The sequence below is a fragment of the Labrus mixtus genome, chromosome 4 (genome assembly GCF_963584025.1).
Source record: "Labrus mixtus chromosome 4, fLabMix1.1, whole genome shotgun sequence".
NCBI classification, from domain to species: domain Eukaryota; kingdom Metazoa; phylum Chordata; class Actinopteri; order Labriformes; family Labridae; genus Labrus; species Labrus mixtus.
The window spans coordinates 35,001-42,500 of NC_083615.1; the positions used below are offsets into that span (position 1 = coordinate 35,001).

Consider the following 7,500-nt stretch of genomic DNA (forward strand, 5'->3'; position numbering starts at 1 on the left):
CTCAGGGCCCCATGCCAGTAATAGGCCCCGCAGGGCTTTCAAAGATTGAATACAGCAGTGGCATGAAATGCACAATGTTTGCAATGACAGTAGGAAACCTCCCTCGGGGGGCCCCATCTGATAGTTTGTTGATAAAAGTCATCAAAGGAAAATTATGAGTTATCGGTCTGCTAGGGAAAAAAGACAGCGAGACAGAAGTACGAGACGCAGATAATGACGACCTCATGTAAAAGTAAATTATTGTTATTTTATTTGAAGCTGTTAATAAAAAATGATGGTTATAAATTATATTCTATTAATGTGAGGAGTGATTTAAATAGTGATGTTTTTAGAATATTTATCACTTAATGGTGATGAACTCTGGCTGGAGGGGGCCCTTGTGAGGTTTTGCCTCGGGCCCCAACAGACTCTAGAATCGGCCCTGCCCAGAACACCACGAGAGGCTCAATAAGAAGTTTATAAAGCGTCGGATATTTGGCCTTTCACATCATTCTTGTCTGTCATTTTGAGTAATTTCCTCTTCTCCTCACTAAGTGACAGAGAAGCTTTTATTCTGAAGGGACACACCAGAAGAACAAGTCTATGTGAGGGAATAAAGAGAGACATGAACAGGGATAAGAACTGTGCTCTGAATGTGGTGGTTAATGGATCATGCTCATTATACAAATATTCTGCATGTTCTGGGTGTTTTGGTTCATGAGCTTCCTGTCTGACTGTAGGCGGAGCCGCCAACGTGACCTCATATTTATCAGAGTGATGTTAATCAACCAAGCCAAAGACTCCTTTATTCCCTCGTCTTCATGACTGAAAGGATCATTTGTAATGTGTCCATGTCGCCTGCCACGTCTTTTATCGACATCCAGCACAGAGAGAGACAACGGGCAGCTTTTATCAGAGCCCAGCTGAGCCCTGTGAGAACACTTTATCTTCCTCTGATGGACACGTTTCTCAAGCTACAAAACATGACTAACACATTCAAACCTTCAGCAAGGAACTACAAATGATGTTCACAGCAGAACTACAAGATCACAGGAGAACTACAAGATCACATGAAAACTCCCTTCTTTTTATGTTAAGGGACTACATTTCCCTGCAGTCCCAGAGTAATGTAGATATATATTTATACCTATGTATTATTTATTTGATCCTGAGGAAGTGGAACTCCCAGAGGCCTCTTTGTAAATGGTATTAAGCATTTTAAGGAAGTCTGATCTGGTTGACCTTTTAACAACCCGATCAAAAGAGTGATTTACATCCATCCATTATCTATACCGCTTTCCTGTTTGGAGTCGCGGGGCACCAGAGCCAATCCCAGCTGTCATTGGGCAAGGGGCAGGGTTAAACCCTGGACTGATCACCAGCCAATCACAGGGCTGACATATAGAGACAGACAACCAGACACACTCACATTCACACCTACAGACAATTTAGAGTCAGCAGTTAACCTAACGAGCATGTCTTTGGACTGTGGGAGGAAGACGGAGAACCAGGAGAGAACCCACACATGAAGAACACACAGACTCCACACAGAGAGACTCCTGAAGGACGGGGATTCAAACCAGGAACCTCCACACAGAGAGACTCCTGAAGGACGGGGATTCAAACCAGGAACCTCCACACAGAGAGACTCCTGAAGGACGGGGATTCAAACCAGGAACCTCCTCACAGAAAGATTCCTGACAGACGGGGATTCAAACCAGGAACCTCCACACAGAGAGACTCCCGACAGACGGGAACTGAGAACACACTGAAGTCAGAAGAAACTGGGCCCATCCGAGGACCTGAATGCAGCACTGCACTAAAGTCTTAATCAAAATCAGATTTATCTTGAAGGGCAGGAGAGAGCTGACAGCCCTCAAACAAACTGTCACAGACGAGTGATGATGTCATACTGAACGTTTATCTTCTCATTAATAAAATCAGGGATGCACCGACTCTTTAACATCGCAATCAGCTGATAAAGGAGCTGTCGACAAACATCTGCCTATCAGCAAATGATGTGGCAGAACCACAGACTGTAAGGATTACTGGACAAAGCCTGAGTGTCGTCCCCCATCTGTTCCTGCAGGGGGCGCTGGAGTCCCATCGATGGCGGTCTCCATGCTGGAAATGCTGTCTCAGTCTAACTTTCAGTCAACCTAACGACAGGCTGAGAGCTGGAGCTGAGGCGGGTTTTAAACCTCCTGACAAACCGTTACACCGCGCCCACCTGTCAATCAGGTCAGCTACACGCCTTATTGTGAATAACTCTTATCCTTCATCAAATCAAAACTGATGAGTCATCAAAACATTCACCCCCCGTACAGTGTGTGTCCATCGAGACATGAGCTAATCACACCTATTTGGTTTTTTGAACCAGGCTGTAAATCTCTGCTGTAAAAACAGGCTTTTTAGAATGGGTGTGTATGTGACTTCCTGTGTTCCTGCAGCCAGCCTCTAGTGGACACTTGATGAAATGCAGGATGTTACACTTCAGCATCAGCTTCACTTTTCAACAGGTTGCTGCTTGGATTTGAACCGATGTGTTTCCGTTGTGTCGTAACAAGTTAATGCTGCAGGCTGTTTCACCTCAATACTGATTCAGAGGAGAGGTTTTTATTGGTTAGAAGTAGTCACCTGTTGAACAAACTCTGACCTGTTTTGAAGTCAAACACGAGAGAACATGTTGACGGGTGTAAGTCTGACACTGGAGGAAGTCTTGAAACATCAGTGTTGGTTTCAGCCCTGGCTCTCACACTCAGTGCTGAAGGAACTTTCATCAGGTGGATTATAAAGTTTTCACAGTGTAGAAGCTGCTGTGTGTCTTCACCTCATCCCTCTCTCTCTGAGGAGCCACGTTAGCCAAACAGACAACACCCACTGTCTCCATAGTAACACTCTAATTCCTGTGTGTCTGCCCCCGAGCATGTTGGGAGCTGAAGTTTGAAAACTCAGAAACACTTCAAGCAGCATGAAGAGAAAAGTGTGTTTGCTTTCACTTTTTGAACTGTGTTAGTGAATAAAGATCACACTGACGGACTGAAGTGAAAACAACAACACACGGCACACCCAGCTGGAGCTGGAGACGACCCAATAAAGTTTGAAAGAAAAAAACTTAAAAGAGAGACGTTAGCATCAGAGCTGAGAGGCTGCAGAGAGAAAGTTTAAAAAGAGACGACATTTCAAAGTATCTACACAAACACACACACACACACACACACACACACACACACACACACACACACAGCCGTACCTTAATCAGCACCACATCCACAGTGGCCTCTCCTTTACCACAGAAGCTGTACCTCCTTCTGTGTCTGTCGTACATGCTGTTAACACACACTCTGCTCCGTCACTAAATCAAACACCAGCTCAGGGTGGAGCTCCCAGCACCAAAAAAAAAATCATCCGAGCACGAGCAGCAGTTTCCAGAGCTGCAGGATCATCTGAAACTAAACATTTCTGTCCCTCTAATTATCTGAGGAGGAGTGAGAGAGACGGGCCAGAACGACACGCAGCTCACTTTAACCCCGTCTTTACTGATCACGGCAGAAAGATGAAGGAAAAGTTTCAATCCGTCTGTCATGTCCTCAGTCACAGGTCGCTATCTGGTGCTCCTTCTTGTTGGAAAATGAGCCTCTCTGCCCACATCTGTTCACAACAGCAGCCCCTCCCTCTCTCTCTCCCTCTCTCTCTCTCTCTCTCTCACCCCACCCTCCACATCTGTCCCTCCATGTGCTGCCTCTCTGCTGCCCCCCTCAGCAGAAATGGAGCTCTGCACACATACACACACACACACACACACACACACACACACACACACACACACACACACACACACACACACACACACACACACACACACACACACACACACAGAGTTCTGCTGTGTTTCTGTGAAAAGAGAATAAACAGCGGTTGTACATGCATAAGGACAACGTCGTCTTTTTAACACTGCACTGTTATACCACTGTGCACAGTTACACCACTGTGCACTGTTACAGCACTGTGCACTATTACACCACTGTGCACTGTAAGACCACTGTGCACTGTTACAGCACTGTGCACTATTACACCACTGTGCACTGTAAGACCACTGTGCACTGTTACAGCACTGTGCACTGTTACACCACTGTGCACAGTTACAGCACTGTGCACTGTTATACCACTGTGCACTGTAAGACCACTGTGCACTGTTAGACCACTGTGCACTGTTATACCACTGTGCACTGTTACAGCACTGTGCACTGTTACACCATTGTGCACTGTTACACCACTGTGCACTGTTACAGCACTGTTACACCACTGTGCAGTTACACCACTGTGCACTGTTACAGCACTGTGCACTGTTACACCACTGTGCACAGTTACACCACTGTGCACTGTTACACCACTGTGCACTGTAAGACCACTGTGCACTGTTAGACCACTGTGCACCGTTATACCACTGTGCACCGTTACACCACTGTGCACCGTTACAGCACTGTGCACTGTTACACCACTGTGCACTGTTACACCACTGTGCACTGTTATAGCACTGTGCACTGTTACACCACTGTGCACTGCTGTTATACCACTGTGCACTGTTATAGCACTGTGCACTGTTAGACCACTGTGCACTGTTATAGCACTGTGCACTGTTATACCACTGTGCACTGTTAGACCACTGTGCACTGTTAGTCCACTGTGCACTGTTATACCACTGTGCATTGTTAGACCACTGTGCACTGTTAGTCCACTGTGCACTGTAAGACCACTGTGCACTGTTATACCACTGTCCACTGTAAGACCACTGTGCACTGTTAGACCACTGTGCACTGTTATACCGCTGTGCACTGTTATACCGCTGTGCACTGTTATACCACTGTGCACTGTTATACCACTGTGCACTGTTAGACCACTGTGCACTGTTATACCACTGTCCACTGTTACAGCACTGTGCACTGTTAGACCACTGTGCACTATTACACCACTGTGCACTGTAAGACCACTGTGCACTGTTACAGCACTGTGCACTATTACACCACTGTGCACTATTACACCACTGTGCACTGTAAGACCACTGTGCACTGTTACAGCACTGTGCACTGTTACACCACTGTGCACAGTTACAGCACTGTGCACTGTTATACCACTGTGCACTGTAAGACCACTGTGCACTGTTAGACCACTGTGCACTGTTATACCACTGTGCACTGTTACAGCACTGTGCACTGTTACACCATTGTGCACTGTTACACAACTGTGCACTGTTACAGCACTGTTACACCACTGTGCAGTTACACCACTGTGCACTGTTACAGCACTGTGCACTGTTACACCACTGTGCACAGTTACACCACTGTGCACTGTAAGACCACTGTGCACTGTTAGACCACTGTGCACCGTTATACCACTGTGCACCGTTACACCACTGTGCACCGTTACAGCACTGTGCACTGTTACACCACTGTGCACTGTTACACCACTGTGCACTGTTATAGCACTGTGCACTGTTACACCACTGTGCACTGCTGTTATACCACTGTGCACTGTTATAGCACTGTGCACTGTTAGACCACTGTGCACTGTTATAGCACTGTGCACTGTTAGACCACTGTGCACTGTTAGACCACTGTGCACTGTTAGTCCACTGTGCACTGTTATACCACTGTGCATTGTTAGACCACTGTGCACTGTTAGTCCACTGTGCACTGTAAGACCACTGTGCACTGTTATACCACTGTCCACTGTAAGACCACTGTGCACTGTTAGACCACTGTGCACTGTTATACCGCTGTGCACTGTTATACCGCTGTGCACTGTTATACCACTGTGCACTGTTATACCACTGTGCACTGTTAGACCACTGTGCACTGTTATACCACTGTGCACTGTTAGACCACTGTGCACTGTTAGACCACTGTGCACTGTTATACCACTGTGCACTGTTACAGCACTGTGCACTGTTATACCACTGTGCACTGTTATACCACTGTGCACTGTTAGACCACTGTGCACTGTTACAGCACTGTGCACTGTTATACCACTGTGCACTGTTAGACCACTGTGCACTGTTATACCACTGTGCACTGTTACAGCACTGTGCACTGTTAGACCACTGTGCACTGTTAGACCACTGTGCACTGTTAGACCACTGTGCACTGTTACAGCACTGTGCACTGTTAGACCACTGTGCACTGTTATAGCACTGTGCACCGTAAGACCACTGTGCACCGTTAGACCACTGTGCACCGTTAGACCACTGTGCACCGTTATACCACTGTGCACCGTTAGACCACTGTGCACCGTTATACCACCGTTAGACCACTGTGCACCGTTATAACACTGTGCACTGTTAGACCACTGTGCACTGTTAGACCACTGTGCACATTCTTACATTTACAGCAGATGTTTCATACAGAAATAGAACCCCAGGACTAAAGCAGTTTTAACATTGTCTTAGTGTTACTCAGACTTGTGGAGAAAAGGGCCATGACTGTCTCTCTGTGGAGTTAAAGTATCTCCTGTCTCATTGAAACACTGTGTTAGTGATTCACTCTTTGTCCTCTCTTTGTCCTACTTGGTCAGTCAGGGTGTAAAACTGTCCTCTATTGACTGGATCACATTCATCTGTAACCAATCAGCAGCACACACACAGCAGGTACCATGGAAACAGCAGTCGTACACCATCCAGCTGTGATGCAGAGAGAGAGACAGAGTGTGAAAACATCTGGAAGGAGTTATACCTGCAGTGACCAGCAGGGGGCAGCAGATGGCAGTCTGTTAAATACAACAGCAGGTCCTTCTCCTTTAATGTGAGTTAAAGGATTATCAGTGAGATGTGTAGAGAGTGAAATGATAAAGGTATCTTACTATGTGATCAGACATTAAGGAAACATGTTGAAGTGCTGGCTTCTCTGACAAGCAGTCAGTATGTCCTCCTTCTAACTTTAGATTCTGCTCCTGAATGCTCTGGATTTGTTTGGACCAGAGAAGGTAGGCGCTTTTAAGACACCCCCCCCCCCCCCCCCCCGCACGGCTGTTTTGGACGCCCCTCGGTTTGTCAGATATGAGAGCAGTTATCAGGTCAACAGGTGTTGCAGCGATGGAAGCGGTCAAGAGAAGTGGTTCAGATAGAAGTGATTGTACCCGACCTAAAAAGCCTCTGCATGTTTCTAATAAGCTCCACGAGCAGAAACGTGCTCAAACTAGGATCAATATTGGAGATTTAAATGTAATGTATGTATAAATACAGACATACACAAAGTCCACAGCTGGAGTGAAGAACAAATAAAGTCTGACCCCTCTGAGCTCGCTGCCCCCTAATCAACATCCAAACTACAACACAATGAAATATGTGAGCATGCTTTCTATATCAAACTGAACCATGAAGATATGAACCAGAGTGACAGGCCTGCACACCACTCAGTGACAGTAACACAGAGCTGTGACTTGACTTCCTGATCATGTGACTGACTTCAATGAGGTCTTTGTGTTTGGGTCACTCCCAGCATGCACTGGGGTTTCAGACCGATGGAT

The 7,500-nt window shown here is 46.5% G+C and overlaps 1 protein-coding gene and 1 long non-coding RNA gene across 2 annotated transcripts in view; one reads left to right on the forward strand and one right to left on the reverse strand.

Moving 5' to 3' along the window:
* Positions 1-7,500, reverse strand: part of LOC132973467 (A-kinase anchor protein 13-like) — a 60,697-nt gene that overhangs the window by 17,643 nt on the left and 35,554 nt on the right. The window lies entirely within an intron of this gene.
* The window catches only part of LOC132972286 (uncharacterized), a 608-nt gene continuing 499 nt past the window's right edge, over positions 7,392-7,500 (forward strand). Inside the window, exon 1 of the long non-coding RNA XR_009672896.1 lies at positions 7,392-7,500. This exon is cut by the window's right edge and continues 260 nt beyond it. This is a non-coding gene — a long non-coding RNA (uncharacterized LOC132972286).